Raw genomic sequence first — 18,288 nt, 5'->3', positions numbered from 1 at the left:
TATCATTTCCTCCCCCTCCATAAACATGCATGCTCGGCCAAGAATTTATGTGTTCCGAATACAGAGAAGGAAATGTACCACTGACAGACACTTTTGACAAAAGCTTATCTTCCATGGGAACAAAAGGATGAGGCATTGAAAATCAATACGTCCAATCATTCTCCTCCTCGACATCGTGTTCCGAGAAAGAGACAAGGGACTCCAATATATTAGATGGTAGACCAGTCTTATCAAAATCAACTTCTTCAGCCAACCTTATTCTCATATGTATGGTCAGCTTTAGTTTGTGTGGTTGGAGGATGGCAGCACAAATATGACTAATAGGATCATCTTAAGAGTTCTATTAGTTCTTGAAGTGGAAAAGTACTATCAGGATCATAATATTGATCTAACGTATTCCATTGAAAAGAAGTTTGCAAATGGCCTCTTCATAAAGGAAGAGGACTGGATCTCTAGTGCACACCTATTGAAAGTAGTGATCCTAAAAATCAATATTGACCCTTGCAATATGAATAATGATAAAAACCAAACCAGAATAACAATTTGCAGACATGATGTTTCGGGCTGTTGCCAATCATCAGTGCAAAGCATGAGATCTGATTAGGCTAGGTGAGAGGCCTCTGATTAGGGTCTAAGGGGTAACGTTTCTCCTTGTGGAGAGTGACATGCTTGATATTCCAGTGTGAGGTGGTTTATAAGCCATGCAATGCTCCTCTGGGAAATTAAATATATAAGGGTCTGATAGAGAGAAAATGTGAGGGAATTTTTAGAACTTTCATTCGAAAAAAAAATATTTTCTTCATTTAGATTTCTATAAATATAGGTGGATCCATATGATAGACTTAAAAATCTGATGAGTTTCTGGCACGACAAGTGTCCTTAATCATAGGATTATTTGATCATGATGATCATTTGATCCTATGATGAAACGTGTCAGCTTTTTAAGTCTATCGTATGGATCCACCTATTTTATGGAAAGCTAAATGAAAAAAATAGTTTTTATTCAAATGGATGTGCTACAAATTCCCTTCCACTACCTCTCTACGTGATGGCTGTGCTCTGTCAGCTGGATTCGGCACCCTTCAAAGGATTCTTACAGTGCATCTATTCCATAGCAGGCGTGGTGGCCTTCAAACATTTTTTTCTTCTCCCAAATAAGGGTTGATGTTGACTTTTAGAGTTGCTACTTTCAATAGGTGACACTAGAGTTCTAGTCCTATTCCTTTCTGGAGAGGCAATTTGCATATTTAATTTCCCAGACAGGAATATATGCATAGGTGTTCAATGAGTGGAAAAGGCGGCCACGAGAGGTGGTGAGTTCTCCTTCAATGGGGGTTGGACCAGATGACCCAGGAGGTCCCTTCCAATTCTACCATTCTATGCTTATAAGTCTCCTTGCACTGGCATGCCAGGCATGTCACTCTCTACAAAGAGACACCTTGCCCCTTAGTTCCCAGTCAGAGTCCTTTCATACAGCCAAATCAGATCTCATACTTTGCATTGAGGAGGAGCAATACGCCAAAACATTGAGTCTGCAAATGTATATTCTGGTTTGGCTTTTATCCTAAGTCATGTGACAATGCTATTTAACGTGTCGATATTAAATTTTAGGAATGCTACTTCCAATAAGTGGCACTAGAGTTCTCATAGCATGTTAGAGCTGGAAGGGACCTCCAGGGTCATCTTCTCCAACCCCCAATCCAGGATTCACTAAACCATCTCAGACAGATGTCTGTCCAGCCTCTGTTTGAAGACTTCCATTGAATGAGAACTCACCACCTCTCGTGGCAGCCTGTTCCACTCATTGATCAACCTGTCTGTCAAAATGTTTTGTCTAATATCTAATCTGTATCTTCTTCCTTTCGGTTTCATTCCATTGCTTCTCGTGTTTCCATGTGCAAATGAGAATAAGGATGATCCCTCTACACTGTGACAGCCCTTCAGATTTGTAGACAGTCCTCTTTCTAGTCCTCTTACTCTCTAAAGAGGCAATTTGAATATTTCATCTCCCAGAGGAGCCTTGTGTGGCCTATAAGTCTCCTCACACTGCCAGAATGAGATATTTTACAGTCAATTACAGGATCATTCCATTTTCCAGACCGTCCAGTTGCGAGAGAATAGTAGACTTGACTCAAGTTTGTCTAAGCAGACGGTATTCAGGCTAAGTTCTAGAATATCTTTCAATGGTCTAGTAGCGTTGACCATATACGAGGGTCAACCAGGGCAATCCCTCGGTGACCTTCCATGGCTGGTCTGATAATTGGATGGCAGATTTGGCTTCAGATTTGAACCCTGTCTTCACCTCTATAACTTGTCGGCACATTATACGGCCTGATCGGCATGACAAAGGGTAACAAGAAATCAGGTTACGACACTGTGGACCAAGTGATAGTGACTTCATCTTCAATGAAACCAAACTGTCGTTAATCATAGTACTGTCACGTCAATTACATGGCCAAACTTTAAAAAAGAATTCCATCACTACAAGTCACTTCTGCTATGCTAAATCTCAGGGAAAAAACATCCATCAAAAATTCTACTACATGCAGTCACTATGTACAAAGCGTCCCGCGATGTTTATCCAATTAGCATATCACTAGACGCAGCTATTTAAAGGCATATTACCATCAAAACGGCAAATGCCCTTGTGCTTGGCCTTGAATGTGTGAGTTGCATCTCTTCTGAATATATAGTGTATATAGGGAGGGTATGTATGTCCTGAATGGAGGAGCAGATCATGTGGAAAATATATGCAAGAATCGAGTGATTTCACAGTTCCCTGTACAAAAAAGCCATTTACAACTAAATTAATGCTCTGAAAAAGATGCAAAACTGAGACAAAGGGAGACTGATTCAACAAAATACAATTCCCCGGAGACGGATGAAAAAAAGTAAAAAAAAAGAAAAAAGATAATATTTTGTATAAGAAACTCAAGTCACAATAAAGCAATTCAATAAAAATCCGTCCGTTAATGATCATGGGCTATCACACGTTGGATTTGGAATTTGATAATTTCATGAAAAAAAAATTGAAAGCAAAAAAAATTAAAAAAAATACATATAAAAAAAAAAAAACAACAACATACAAATGTTTCCATTTTAAATTAAAAAAAAAAAAAGGAAAAAGCCTGAGATATATCCCGAGAGTAACGTTAAAGATTCAGAAGTCAGAGCTGGGAGGAGAATGTAGATAAATAATTTAGCATTGAGAATAACTAAAAAAAAAAAATCTGTCAGTCTGCCAGCTTTAAGGGAAATAAAAGGGTTTACAAGGATCCTAAGAGTTTCGACAGAACCCCCCAGGGCTTTAGAAAATAAATCTAGAACAAGAAAAGAGTTCAAAAGTATTGTGCTCGAGTAGACTCCAAAGGCGCTGATTAAAACGCCAGAACAATGGCACCTACATTAGCGGCATACGATGGCGCTCCATCAGGGCTTCTTTTTAAATATGTATTGCTAATTTTGCTGGCATCTATATAAAAGAGCATTTGGTGATCTGAGATTTTCTTCTTTCATAGACAAATAATACTTTTACACTTGCACTCCGCTTTGTATTCTTCCGCCAAAGTACACTTTAAGGCAAATTATATATTTATGCATAGGGGCTGCGTGTAGCTATAGCTATAGCGCTTAGGTTTCATTGTGCGTATGGATTTAGATTATATTATTATAATTTTATGTTCCACCCAATAGAATACAGCAAAAAAAAAAAAGCTCTCGGCTAAGTGGGAACACTTAGGATTTCCAACAATCTTTGGAAAGAACAAGGTGACAATTACATGAATAGTCTCTCGAAGACGAGCGCTTTTCAGATGGAAGCCGCTGTGGTTCCTTATACCCTGATATTGCCAGAAGACGTCGCTGCCGCCTATAGAGCGACCACTACATGGAGAATGTAGCATTACATGCAGGTCATTCAGATTAATGGCTGATAGAGATTCACGCTGTCCTTTCCAGTTCTCTGTGGCAGCCAGACGGTCTTTGCCAAGTGGCATCCTTGGCACCTCAGGTGCTTACAGGGTACTGAAAAACGTATGACATGGCAAAATATTAGCCATAGTGGCTCAGGATGCTAGGCAAAGTGTACAAGTTATTATATATAAACTGTACTATAAATAAGTGGTTCCATGCAATGGACCGTAATACTGAAAATAAAGAGCACTTTACCTAAGCGCAATAAACCACTGGACCAGAGAGTTAGGATAGATTAGGTGTCCCCCCTCACCCCGACGTACGTTTTTGGAAGAAGCTAAGGGCGAAACGTACGTTGGGGTCAAGGCGGACGCCTAATCTATACTAACTCTCTGGTCTAGTGGTTTACTGCGCTCAGGCAAAGTTCTCTATATTTTCAGTAAAGTGTACAAGTTGCAGAAGTGAAGACCAGCTCTTAAAGAGGAGCGGATGCCAGAACAAGGCCATGCAAAGCAAATTAAAATTGCTTGTCTCCAATGGACTACATGGAAAGCCTAAGTATGCCAAAACGACAACCAAAGTTTGTAAGTGTCTCTCCATTCTGGCTCATACAGGGGGTCTCAATGAATAATTGTCAAAAGTCCTGATTTTGCCAGGATAGTGCCTCAAACGAGAGCACAAAAAGAATTTAGGCAAACCCAGTCCTTGAAAGGCTGTTCCAAGTTGTGGAACTTTAACAACTAAATTTATGACAACACAGAAGACCGCCACTTATGACACCTATGTTTCCTCACAGGGTATATGATTGGGGATTATTTTTGAGAGATACCCTCTTTATAGCTTAGATTCCACCATTCTCCACTAAAATGGAACTAGAGCATCTAGGATTACCCATCTGTAGAGAACTGCCCAAATTCCTTACTACACTGCGTGCCCCAACGCTGAGTCATCCACACGTCTTCTACTCAATGTAGGAAAGCCAGGTAGGACATGGTTAAATTCTAGCACTGGAGGTTCTGATTATGTTCACCTATATCTAGAGCCAGGCCCTGTGTTCATTTGGTGTTCGGTCAGCTAGGGAAGCTAAGCAGTCTGTGTGTTGGAGCAGGTGAGTGACTTCTCTGCGATATTGGAACTGGAGAGAAGCCAGTGTTGATTTACAGTTTGTGCCTGAGACAACTAATGCCCGTGGTGTGGTGTGAGTAGAACCGTGTTATTGTACTGTCCCTACCCTGACAAAAGGACTGTGTGGTTTATTATACGTTTTAGGCCGAAGAAAAGCTGTTATGTTTTATTTTCTTAAACTGGAGAACGCAATTTCATTTGTAGCGCGGAGAAACGCAATGAACCTTACCTTGATTTGCACCAAGACCTCAGCCTGTGCTAATTGCGTGCCTACTCCTGAGCGTGAATGCCTACATTGTATATATTCTTCTGTCTGCTTGACTAGCAAGGGATAAAAACTATCATCTCCTATTTATAAGCATCTAAAAAGATACCCCCCAGGTTAAACAAACCCGACCAACGGATGAATTCAGAAGCTATTCTAACTATTCGCACTGTATCATAAACACTAATTATATAATTATATCAATCTGGTGTCAACGATCAAAGATTTTAGAACACGGACAAGACACCGGCACATAGGAAGTCTCCGTCCTGTCTATGAGGTCCTCATGCCGAGAGTCTATAGTTCTCAAGAACTGAAGTCTGAAGAATTGACAAAGAACTGGAGGCCACAATGGACGTCCAATGGAGCGTTTCCATGTTTAAGTCAGTCCAAAGCTATGCGAAATATCCAGCCTGGAATGTCTACTCAAGGCATTGTCAGTCATTGGATGGATGTCTGGAGAAGGGGGTGGTATAGACACAGGATCATCTTGTATGTAACACTCACTTTTCTATAAAGCTTCTGCTGTGGTTTCACTATAAAGGTTTAGAGGAAACATGAAAAACGTCCCTTTGTGCAACAATGTAAAAAATTGTGTCTGAACGGTAATGGTTCTCATCCATGTCTCGTAAAAAAAATCACTAAATCTGTTTCTTCTATTATGCTCAATATAAAATGTGTGAAATGAAGATTTACTAGGGGCTGCTCAAAAGGCAGAGCACAATTACATCCTTCGCGGGAGGATAGATCACATTTAATAAGGTCTCGCTTTATTGCCAGGATACCCGGCTGCAACTGAATATATAAAAAATATATTTAGTGCACAAGTAGTTGTGTTACACTGTCTCTAAATAAATGTAGACCAAAATTAGTTTAATAGCTGTTTACTGTGTTTAAAAATACCTAAAAAAAACAATTTTCAAGAATTTTTGACTTTATGTATTGCCCTTAGGTGCAGTTGCTAATCTATGCTTTTGGGGAAGTCTTCCCCCTCTGGCAGCTGAAACTATACTCCTTTTTACTCTTCCTTCAGCCTGGTAACATGGAATCTAGAGTAGCGAAGATGGAGAGGGCATATGCACGGTTCAAACCTGGCTGTAAGGCTGGTTTCACATTTGCGTTTTTTGCCGCTGTGTTTTAGCGCAAAAAAAGCATGCGTTTTTTTTTCTATACTTATCATTAAAAACACATGCTTTTTTTGCATGCATTTTGCAGCGTTTTGACGACGCATGCGTAGTTTCTATGCTTGCGTTTTGTTGCGGAAATGCAACATGTAGTAATTTCTAGAGGCATTTTTTTGCGGCAAAAAAACATATTGCTGTCTATGTAAACGCATGCGTTTTTAAGCACATGCGTTTGCTTGCGTTTTTAAACGCATGCGTTTCAATAGAAAAAAACAAGAATACACACTGATAAGCCACCCCCCACCATAAAGGTGATAAAGGGATCCAAACCCTCACCCTAACCCTAGAGATCCTAACCCTAACCCTAGGGATCCTAACCCTAAGGATCCTAACCCTAACCCTAGGGATCCTAACCCTAACCCTAGGGATCCTAACCCTAACCCTAGGAATCCTAACCCTAACCCTAGGGATCCTAACCCTAACCCTAGGGATCCTAACCCTAACCCTAGCTATTTCTATTTATAGTGGGTTTTCTAGTTGATTTTGATGATTGTCAGCTGTCACACACTTCTCATCATGCGTTTCAAAAACGCAAACGCAGGAAAAAACGCATGTAAATGTGTCAAAACGCCGCGTTATTTTACCACATGCAAAAACGCATGCGTCTAAAAAACGCAGTTTGCACGCGTTTACATTCGTTTTTTTTCACCACCTGCATTTGCGTTTAAAACGCTGCGTTTTTAAACGCAAATGTGAAACTAGCCTAAGGCTTATTCTTTTTTATTTATACCAACATACATTTTGATTGCTTTTATTGCATCTTTTCGGGATGTGTATTGAATGATAAACCACAATTTTGAAGTTTTATTTTTTTTCACTTTACGTCGTTCACTAAAAAGGCTAAATAATTTTATATTTTGATAGACTCGACTTTTATGGACGCGGCGATACCAAACATGCTTGTTTTTTATTTTACAATTTCTTTATTTTTTAATGGAGATAAAAAGCGGGGATTTTAATTTTTGTATTTTATTTGTTTTTTTTTAATGTTTTCATATTTTTTATTTGATTTTTTAGTCTCCTGGCATTATAACCCATCGTCTCTCTGCGATCCGGTGAAAGGCAGCAGCATTTATACGGATAAATGGCAGAGATCGGAGAAAGCTCAGGTCCTTGCTGCTTTATAAGAAGATGATGAGTGTGGGACACAGCCGGCATCTGCTGGATATGGTGCGGGCTCGGGTCCTGAGCCTGCTTCAAACATGGAGACCCAACGGAGGACGTATTATTACACGCTATGTCAGGATGAGGTTAAAGATCTTTCCAGGACTGTGTTATTGAGGACCTATTAACGGTCATCAATATTATAGCAATGGGTCTGACACCTGGCACCCTCGATGATCCGCTGTTGTCAGCACCAGCAGTGGCCAGAAGTGAGAGTGTATGGAGCAGCTCTCTACACAGTCTAGTGGCCGTTCTAAGGTACTGCAGCTCAATTTCAATAAAAGTGAATGTCAACTGGGCTGCAGTACCCGAAAACGGCCACTAATAATAATAATCTTTATTTTTATATAGCGCTAACATATTCCGCAGCGCTTTACAGTTTGCACACATTATCATCGCTGTACCCGATGGGGCTCACAATCTACATTCCCTATCAGTATGTATTTGGAACGTGGGAGGAAACCGGAGAACCTGGAGGAAACCCACGCAAACACTGGGAGAACATACAAACTCCTTGCAGATGTTGTCCTTGGTGGGATTTGAACCCAGGACCCCAGTGCTGCAAGGCTGCCGTGCTATCCACTGAGCCACCCTGCTGTCCTTATTATTATTTTATTATTATTACTCAAGCTTCAGAAAGATCTACACCTAGGACCAAAACGTCACCACATGGGCTAATAAAGAGAACCTTTCAACTGCATTATGGAGTGCTGCTTCAACTTTTTTTGACGTTATTTATAAGGTTTGGTATGTGCCTATGAGGCATGTGCTATGATCTTGTTTTTAGATAATAGATAGATGATAGATAATATAGATGATAGGTAGATAATAAATAGATAGATGATAGATAATAGATAGATGATCAATAGATGATAGATAGATAATAGATAGATAAATAGATAAATATATATAGATAACAGATAGATAGATAGATAGATTAATAGATAGATAGATAATAGATAGATGATAGATAGATAGATATAGATAATAGATAGATAAATAGATAGATAATAGATAGATAGATAGATGATAGATAGAGATGGATAGATAGATAATAGATAGATAGATAATAGATAGATAGATAATAGATAGATAGATCGAGATGGATAGTTAATAGTGATGAGCAAATATACTCGTTACTCGAGATTTCCCAAGCACGCTCGGGGGTCCTCCGAGTATTTTTTAGTGCTCGGAGATTTAGTTTTCATCGCCGCAGCTGAATGATTTACATCTGTTAGCCAGCATAAGTACATGTGGGGGTTGCTTGGTTGCTAGGGAATCCCCACATGTACTTATGCTGGCTAACAGATGTAAATCATTCAGCTGCGGCGATGAAAACTAAATCTCCGAGCACTAAAAAATACTCGGAGGACCCTTGAGCGTGCTCGAGAAATCTCGAGTAACGAGTATATTCGCTCATCACTAATAGTTACTAGACATGAGAGATGGATGGATGGATTAGATAGATCGATAAAGAGATACACTATAGATAGATATGAGATAAATACTTTGCTATAGATATGAACTCATAGACAGACAGACATCCGACGGATGGACACACTGATGCACTGAGATCTCCAGCACCTCTGTCCTTGCGGAGCAGTAATCCTGTTCTTCCTGCCCTTGAAGACACCAGTGATATTGCCTGTGCTTCGCCTTTGTCAGTGCGGCCAATAACCTGTGCGCTGCTCACGCAGAGGAAGCGGCCTCTCGAGGTTTCGTCGTTCGGTTTATGCTTTGCATCAGTGACGGTTCCTTTGGGGGCTTTAATTGAAGTTATCACCTTAATTGCCAGTTTTCTGAAGGACGCGGCACACGCTGTGCGCCACATATGCACCTGACATTTATCTCCTGTGCAGGCATTCAGCATTCCATAAAATGTATTCTACAGTAATGAAGCTGGATACGGCTGCAGAAATCAAATATCAAACAACAGCTTGTGGTAGGGGGGTTTACAGCGTAAGGAACAAATGCACAAATTTCCATCTGCATCAAAACAGGACAACATGTTTCATTGGGTATAATGGCCATCAATGCGAGGTCAATGACACAGACAAGCACTTATTATTAAGGGGCGAAAGGAATATATAACAGCTGCCACTAGAGGGAGCTGACCGAAGACAGGCGTATACAGCGTTCATTAAAGTCAGATGTAAACTTTACAGAAGACCAATCATCAGGTCAAAAGTGGCCATTTTTTTTTTCTTATATTATTCTCGCTGCCTTTTAATCTGGCATATGGCTCCTGAGATATGGGCCTTTTAATTTATTGCTAATGTTTATAGTCTTGTTCAAAGGGGCATAGCTCAAAGAAAAATAATACAAAACAGGTTAAAGACACGCCCAAGAGGATCCTGTTAGCCGCACCCCCTATAAAGACCAAGAAATGAGCACAAAATAAAAAGTCCTGTATCTCTGGAACAACGTGGCCGATTTAAAAAAAAAAACAAAAAAAACAAAACACAAATGTATGCTCCCTTTGTCCCCTGACAGCATCTGTGTTGATTTGTTTGTGGGTCTCTGAAATACCACCTATGATCAGCTGGGTTCACCAAAATTGGAGGGTTCACCCAACTTGCAACTAATATGTATGGGGAGTGATAGTCATCCATCAATAGAAACCTTTTTATACTTGTCCACTACTTTGTCATTGATGACCTATCCTCAGGATAGGTTACCAATGACTGATTGGTCAGGGTCCGACATCTGGCACCCTCGTTGATCAGCTGTTCCCGGGGGCGGCAACGGCGGCCGCATGCTGGAAATGCTCAATTGTGGAGATGCACTATCTTCTGATAGGAGGTGGATGTGCCGTACCCTGCGGCCGCCATTACCAGAAGACGGAGCAGTTCCACCTGGTGGCAGGCGGCGAGTACAGCTGATTGGTTGGAGGTACCGGGTGTAGAACCCTGACTGATCAGACACTGATCACCCATCCTAAGGATAGGACATCAGTGATCGAGGTTGTCCACTACTTTATCGAAACCAAGAGAAACAGCAGCTCAGCATTACACCTAAAGGTTGAATGCATAGTTAAAAAAAATTGCTGGATTCCATAAATAAAAATCTCCAAAAGTTATCAGAAAAAATATAATACATATTTGGGAAAACAAGGTATAAGTATCTACGCTATTCAATTCAGTCCAAATATACAAATACAAAATATATCATTTAAAAACACCAACTGGTTCCAACTCGTACTAAGAGTAAAAAAAATGAAAAAATAAATAAAAGATAAGAGAAAAATGTCTATTTTTTTTAATTTTATAAAACCGTCTAAACTGAACAATAAACAAAGGGTACATAGATTATTCAGAAGCATTAGAAAAGATTTGACAAATAGTTTTACAGGACTTTGAACATTTGACAGTGTGTTATAACTCTACCCAACTTCCCCTCTCCCCCGGGGACACATCCACACCCTCATAGCACAAGATCAATCAAGCCCAACAGGAATTTTGCCGTCCAAGGAAAAACTGTTCAGTGTAATCCTCTTTATTCAGTATGGACTCGATCCAGTCCATCTTGAAGAGGTAGGCTACCTTCGTAGGAATTAAGCTCAAAGACGGAATATTATTTGGTGGCCATAAATGAAGAATACTTTTGTGGGTGGCTGCTGCCCAAATAAATAAAAGGCGACTCTGCTGAACAGGAAGCCTCCCCAACTGATCTTGTGGGAGAATATTAAATATGGCCGCCTCCAGAGAAAGAGAAATAGATATATCAAAGGTATTAGTGAGATCTTGGAAGAGTGTATCCCAAACGTCCGGTATTTTTGGACAGTCATCGAGACAATGAAAAATACCAGCTGGAGAACTTAAGCATTTAGGGCAGGGAACGTCACCTTAGGTGGACATTTTAGATTTAACCTCTGGGGAGATATATGCTCTATGGAATATGATGAGATTCATGGTTGTGTAGCTATCATACGGTAACACAGAGTTATACGTAAATGTGGTTTCAAGAGGTCTTTTACCAGTTGAGATACCCACCTCCCTGGGCCAGGTGAAGAGTCTGACCAGTGTACGGAAGGTTTCAGTGACTTGTATATAAAACTCAAAGAATAATTTCCCGCGTGGGCTTTAATGGAGAATAAGTTTAGAGGGTACACCCTAGCGCCGCCGGTATATCCCGCAGTACTGAGCCTACATAATGCCTAACTTGAGTAATAGTAAAGTTATCTCTCGCCAGGATTTGGTATTTAAAGACAGTGTCTTCCAAAGTAAGAGGGCATTGATTGTCCGCCAACATGTCACAAACCAGTCTACATCCATTATTCGCAAGCACACGATAGATGGGAGGTGGCCTGCCCTGTAGAAAGAGGGGATTGCCTCGGAAAGGAAGAAAGACCGAAATGTGGGGGTCAAGTTCACTAATTCGTCTAGAATGGCCCCATCCCAAGATTACTGACCACAGTAAGGGGTTATCCCTAACCTCCACTGGGACCTCAGAGCAGGGATACTAATCTCATCTATTGGAGTATTAGTGAAGCTGGTGAAGGCCTAGATCCAGTCCAGGGAGTGGGGGAAGACAGCCGCTATACTGTATACATGTAAATTAGGGAGGTTAAGGCCACGTAGGGATTCAGTTTGTTGCAGCTTAAAAATACTAATTCTAGAGCCCCAATTTGAGCCCCAAATAAATTGACGGAAGACTTTTATTAAAAGCATGTCATCAGTTTTAGATAATAGAATCGGCAGCGTCTGTAAGGGAAAAAGTATTTTAGGGAAATAGATCATTTTAATCAGATGGTCCTTGCCCGCAAAGGACAGTTTATGGGATTTCCCGGATTGTACTTCCTGTACAACCGCCGAAATGAGGGGTCGAACATTAAGTTTATAAATATCATGGAAGTTTGAGGGTAGGTAGGCCCCAAGATAACGCAGGGAGCCCCTCCTCCACTGAAAGGGAGCGGCCACCGTTTCTGAGCAACTTTGAAGATAGCCAAAGCATGAGATTTGTTGTAATTTATGCAAAACCCCGAAACTGCTCCAATCTCGTTAACCCCTTCATGACCTTGGGATTTTCCGTTTTTCCGTGTTCGTTTTTTGCTCCCCTTCTTCCCAGAGCCATAATTTTTTTATTTTTCCGTCAATATGGCCATGAGGGTTAATTTTTTGCGAAACAAGTACTTTTGAACGACATCATTGGTTTTAGCATGTCGTGTACTAGAAAACAGAAAAAAAAATTCCAAGTGCGGTGAAATTGCAAAAAAGTGCAATCCCACACTTGTTTTTTTGATTGGCTTTTTTACTAGGTTCACTAAATGCTAAAACTGACCTGCCATTATGATTCTCCAGGTCATTACGAGTTTATAGACACCTAACATGTCTAGGTTCTCTTTTATCTAAGTGGTAAAAAAAATTCCAAACTTTGCTAAAAAAAAAATTGCGCCATTTTCCGATTCCTGTAGCGTCTCCATTTTTCATGATCTGGGATCAGTTGAGGGCTTATTTTTTGCATTCCAAGCTGACGTTTTTAATTACAGCATTTTGGTGCAGATACGTTCTTTTGATCGCCCGTTATTGCATTTTAATGCAATGTCGCGGCGACCAAAAAAATGTAATTCTGGCATTTCGAATTTTTTTCTCACTACGCCATTTAGCAATCAGGTTAATGCTTTTTTTATTGATAGATCTGGCGATTCTGAACGCGGCGATACCAAATATGTGTAGGTTTGATTTTTTTCTTTATTGATTTATTTTGAATGGGGCGAAAGGGGGGTGATTTAAACTTTTATATCCTTTTTATTTTTTTCACATTTTTTTTCCTTTTCTTTTTTTTTTTTTTTTACTTTTGCCATGCTTCAGTAGGCATGGGAGGCTAGAAGCTGGCACAACTCGATCGGCTCTGCTACATAGCAGCGATCATCAGATAGCTGCTATGCAGCAGAAATGCAGATGTGCTATGAGCGCCGACCACAGGGGGGCGCTCACAGCAGGCCGGCATCAGTAATCATAGAGATCTCAAGGACCTCTATGGTTACCATTCTGATGCATTGTTGACCCCCGATCATGTGACGGGGGTCGGTGATGCGCTCATTTCCGGCCGCCCAGCTGGAAGCGCCGGTTAAATGCCACTGTCAGCATTTGACAGCGGCATTTAACTAGATAATAGCGGCGGGTGAATCCCGTCCGAGGTCAGAAAGAGGTTTAAGGCATCCATTATAGAAGGAATGGACTCCTTAGAGTTGGCTATCATGAGTAAAATATCATCGGCAAATGCCAATGTTTTAAGCGTATAGTGACTGATCCCAATACCCCCAAAGGAAGGGATCATCTCCAGGTATCTCAGCAAAGGGTCCAGGGCAATCTATATATATAATTGCCTAAGGGTTTTTCCGTCTGTCTTTCTGTCTGTCTGTCTTTCTGTTTGTCTGTCTGTCCAGGAAATCCTGCGTCTCTGATTGGTCGAGGCCACGACCAATCAGCGACGGGCACAGCGACGATGATGTCATAAAGGACGTAGACATCCCGCGTCTGATTGGTCGAGGCCGCCAGGCCTCGACCAATCAGCGACGGGCACAGTATCGACGTAGATGTCATAATGGTTGCCATGGCAACTATGATGTCATAAAGGTTGCGTCGACCAATCAGCGACGGGCACAGTCTGCCGCGAATTCTGGAATCATCATTGTCCATATACTACGTGGACATGCATATTCTAGAATACCCGATTCGTTAGAATCGGGTCACAATCTAGTATTAAATAACAGAGGTGACAGGGGACATCCATGCCTCATATACCCAAATACGAAAAAAGAGGTTGATTGAATACCATTAAGCCAAATCGAAGATTGGGTGTTGGTATAAATTGTCCTTACAAAGTTGAAAAGGTAAAGCCAAACAATCTATACTTAAGGATTCGAATGAGGTGAGACCAAGACACTCAATCGAAGGCTTTACCATCATCAAGGCTGACCAGTATATGCTGCTTGGCTTTAGCTTTGTAACTATGTGTAATGGCAGCCAATGCCGTCCTGATATTATAAGTGATAGACCGACCATGGACAAAACCCGCTTGAGATGAGGTGAGAATATCAGGAAGTATAAACTGAAGTCTCACAAGTTCATAAACTGTAAAATAAAATATGTCTCGGTTCAGAGGATATCGTTATTAGGCCGGGGTCACACTTGCGAGTGCAATGCGAGAAACTCGAGCATCAATACCTGGCACTACCGCCGACACGCGGGACCGGATCGTGTGGCTGCATAGAAATACATGCAGCCACACGCTCCGGCTCCGAGTGCTGGCGGCAGTGCCGGGTACTGATGCGAGTTTCTCACATTGCACTCGCAAGTGTGACCCCGGCCTTAGTCTCATGCTGCAGGGACCTTGTGGTATAAAGATGAGTTTAATGATATTTGTATCCATTATAGCACAAATATAGTAATATAAACAAATCAATCTTGTTAATCACGTCCTCCTGTTCTGAATATCTCAGGACTTAGAATTTTATAAGTATGAGTAGGTACATAATGTATGAAAGAAGCCAGATACAAGGTGGCACGGTGGGTAGCTGTCACAACTCTGTTGTTGGATGTCACCAAGACCAGAGGCTCCTTCCCTATCCCGAACGCTAGGGGCGCCCTAGCTTGCCCTGTTCCCCGAATTACTTCTGATGGTGAAGACACCGAGGCCGCATACCTTGCCTTAGCTCCTGAATCCGCCCTCAGTCTGTTCCCTTCCCCCACCCATAGAAGAGGGGAGCAGTAATGTACCATAATACACAAACCAGACTAACAAGGTAATACGAACAGGGGTAATGAAAAATACTAAAATACAAATATACTCACACAGACAACAGAGGAATGCATCGGAGAGTAGAGGATGGGGTTAAACCAAAGTTGGAGAAGAAAGGGAATTATCACACATCCAAAACCTAGTAACAGTCACAGATAATTCCACAAAACGCCTTCTCCTATAATAACCAACAACAACCTCCAGCCATGCAGCATAAGCTAACTCTGACAACGAGAGCCAGTCAGGTCCCAGTTTATATAGGGGATTGGAGTGGCTAACAGTGCACAGGTGAGACTGGAAAATGATTGTCCTTGGTAAGATTTGAACAAATAACCTGAGCAATGGAAACCTACAATGCTAACCTGTCGGAATAATGTTTATTATTGCATATATTACAACTACTATGTACTACTTGTTCATTGGTGCATGAGTCTCTGTCTCCAACAATAGTGTTATATTGTTAATAATACATTGTCTTATAAAAAAAAAAAAAAAAGAGTACTAGGACGTTCCCGCTCACTGTTCACACTGTGTGTAGCTGGAGCACATTCTGCTTTCACTTTACAAGGTGGTAGATGAGATGCTAAGATCCCGAGCTGTAAGAAATTCCAGTTGTAAGCTGCGTTATCTTTGTTCATGACTACATATATCTTCACTATTGAACAGTTGGACTGTACACAGATTAATACACTGCCAACATAACCACCCAGCCACCGTGCTGTCCAAGAGCTGTTTACTGGCTAAGTCCTGGCGTCATCGCTGCTCACTGTGCTGCTCAGAAGACAACCTTTGGCAAAATCATTGATATGACTCGCAGCACCTATGGGAAGATCATGAAAAACTAGAGCAGGTCCATTTGTAATATCTAAAGTACAACTGAGAGGTAGAATTACTCCGACCTCAATCAGAATAGAACTAAGGACCAAAGCATTGAAAGGTAAGGGCACTAACCACTAACCACTGAGCTACCACAGCATTTCCTGATGGCTAGGTCATCAATATGCCTATCAGTACCCACCGACAGGTCATGAAAAGGAAGAGCAGGTTTCATTTGAGGTCTCTGATTTCATTTTCTAAGATGTGTTTGAGAGGGGAAATCTCACTGACCTCAGTCAGAATTGAACTAAGGACCCAAGTGAAGTTGGCAATGGCGGTAACCACTGAGCTGCCTGAGAGTTTATTTCTGGCCAGATCATCAATAGGACTCTCAGCACCTATGGGACGGTCAGAAAAAACTAGAACAGATCCCATTACAATCAAAAATACACCTGAGTGGAGGAATTTCATTGTCCTCAGCGTTGAACCCAGGACACCAGCAGTGCTAACCACTGGGCCATCATGCTGCCTGAGCACTAAACTCTGGGTAAGTCATCAATATGACTCCGGCACCTATGGGAAGGTCAGGAAAAACAGACATAGCTGCCCAACACATCTAACCAATCTGTTCATTGATTTCAATTTCTAAAGTAAGGTGGAAATGAGAGCCTTAACACAGGAAGGCTCCCAGGAGCGCTCGACAGAGCAGATTAACTGCTGCACTACCCAAAAAAATTTACACACTTTAATTTGAAGGCGAAATGCTACTAATCAGTGCAGGAATAGGAGAAATCAGACGCTGCAGTCTACTGGCTCCTCTCTGTCGCGGTAAACCCGTGACACTAGCACTATAGCATTACAGCACTGAGGTCCTGGGTTTAAATCCCACCAAGGACAACATCTGCAAGGAGTTTGTATGTTCTCCCCGTGTTTGCGTGGGTTTTCATTGGATTCTCCAGTTTCATCTCTACATTCCCTATCAGGATGTCTTTGGAGTATGAGTGTGAGCCCCAATGGGGACAGTTCCGATAATGACTATAAAACACTGTAGAATTAATTCTAAGTGAGTAATGTAAATAAAATCAAATACTTCTCACCAGTCCCATGATACGGACTCTCAGGGGTGTGACTGTAGAGGATGAACGGGCCATAGTTGCACCCAGGCCCTGGAGTCTAGGTCCCTTTGAAGACCAATAGTATGAGAGGCCCTGTTGGAGATTTGCTAAGGGGCCGACGTGTCTTATTTTACTCCTCTTCTTGCAGTTATATGCAGGTATCCACAGGACGCAGATCCGCTCCAGAGTGTTGAAGACATTTAATTGCACGGCAAATGGACAAAAAACAATAATCTTTATGTTGTTTCTTTTTAAATATTTACATGCAAGTTATTGATTTCTGCTTCCGTTGTAAAATCCCAGTACAAGGAAAACGCTAGACTTGTGAAAAATCCTATTTTCTTAGGATGATAGGTTGCAAACGCTGTGCTTTATGGCCGAGCGGAAGCCAGGGCCCCAACATTTGTGGGGGGCCCATGTTCCACTTGAGTAAAGATACTTAGCCCCCCACTGGTGAAGTGACCATGTATACTGAATAGACCACAATAAAAAATGAGAACATTGCACTCACCTCTGAGCGCTCACCGCTCCTGCCGGATCCTATAGTTGGTTTAGAAGACTGCTAGTTGGGTGCACGGAAAGATGAAAGTCCTGGCCGATTCCCAGTGAAATGCAATAATTAAGGGCTTCTAATGGGCTCGAAGTGCACAAGCGATGCTATCATTCAGGGTTTTTCATAGATTGGAATCCATTTTTGAATCTTTGACCTAGTTTTCTGTGGTGCTGTTATAATACAAACTATTTTCTGTGAATACACTAAACAGAATTGGATTTTTAACATCTGGCCACTGAGAAAACTCATCATCAAAGGAGACAGTGCAGAGTTCAACCTCATCAAGTCACATACCACTCTCTTTGAGGAGAACTAATTTGCATAGTTTTTTTTTCCCCCCAGAGTGCTTGACTATTTACACCAAGAAAAATATAGTAACTGGTTGAACCACATCGGAGGTTTCTCATCCAG

General features: G+C 41.3%; 1 protein-coding gene and 1 long non-coding RNA gene across 2 annotated transcripts in view; one reads left to right on the top strand and one right to left on the bottom strand.

Moving 5' to 3' along the window:
* The window catches only part of LOC138651399 (uncharacterized), an 80,591-nt gene extending 72,450 nt beyond the window's left edge, over window positions 1-8,141 (top strand). Inside the window, exon 3 of the long non-coding RNA XR_011315477.1 lies at window positions 7,504-8,141. This is a non-coding gene — a long non-coding RNA (uncharacterized lncRNA). The remainder of the gene's footprint in view (window positions 1-7,503) is intronic.
* MORN1 (MORN repeat containing 1) overlaps window positions 1-18,288 on the bottom strand; it is a 346,148-nt gene that overhangs the window by 51,045 nt on the left and 276,815 nt on the right. The window lies entirely within an intron of this gene.

This window comes from Ranitomeya imitator, chromosome 10 (assembly GCF_032444005.1).
Source record: "Ranitomeya imitator isolate aRanImi1 chromosome 10, aRanImi1.pri, whole genome shotgun sequence".
Taxonomy (NCBI): domain Eukaryota; kingdom Metazoa; phylum Chordata; class Amphibia; order Anura; family Dendrobatidae; genus Ranitomeya; species Ranitomeya imitator.
Note: the sequence above shows the minus strand (reverse complement) of the source record. Positions and strands in the feature narration are given on the sequence as shown.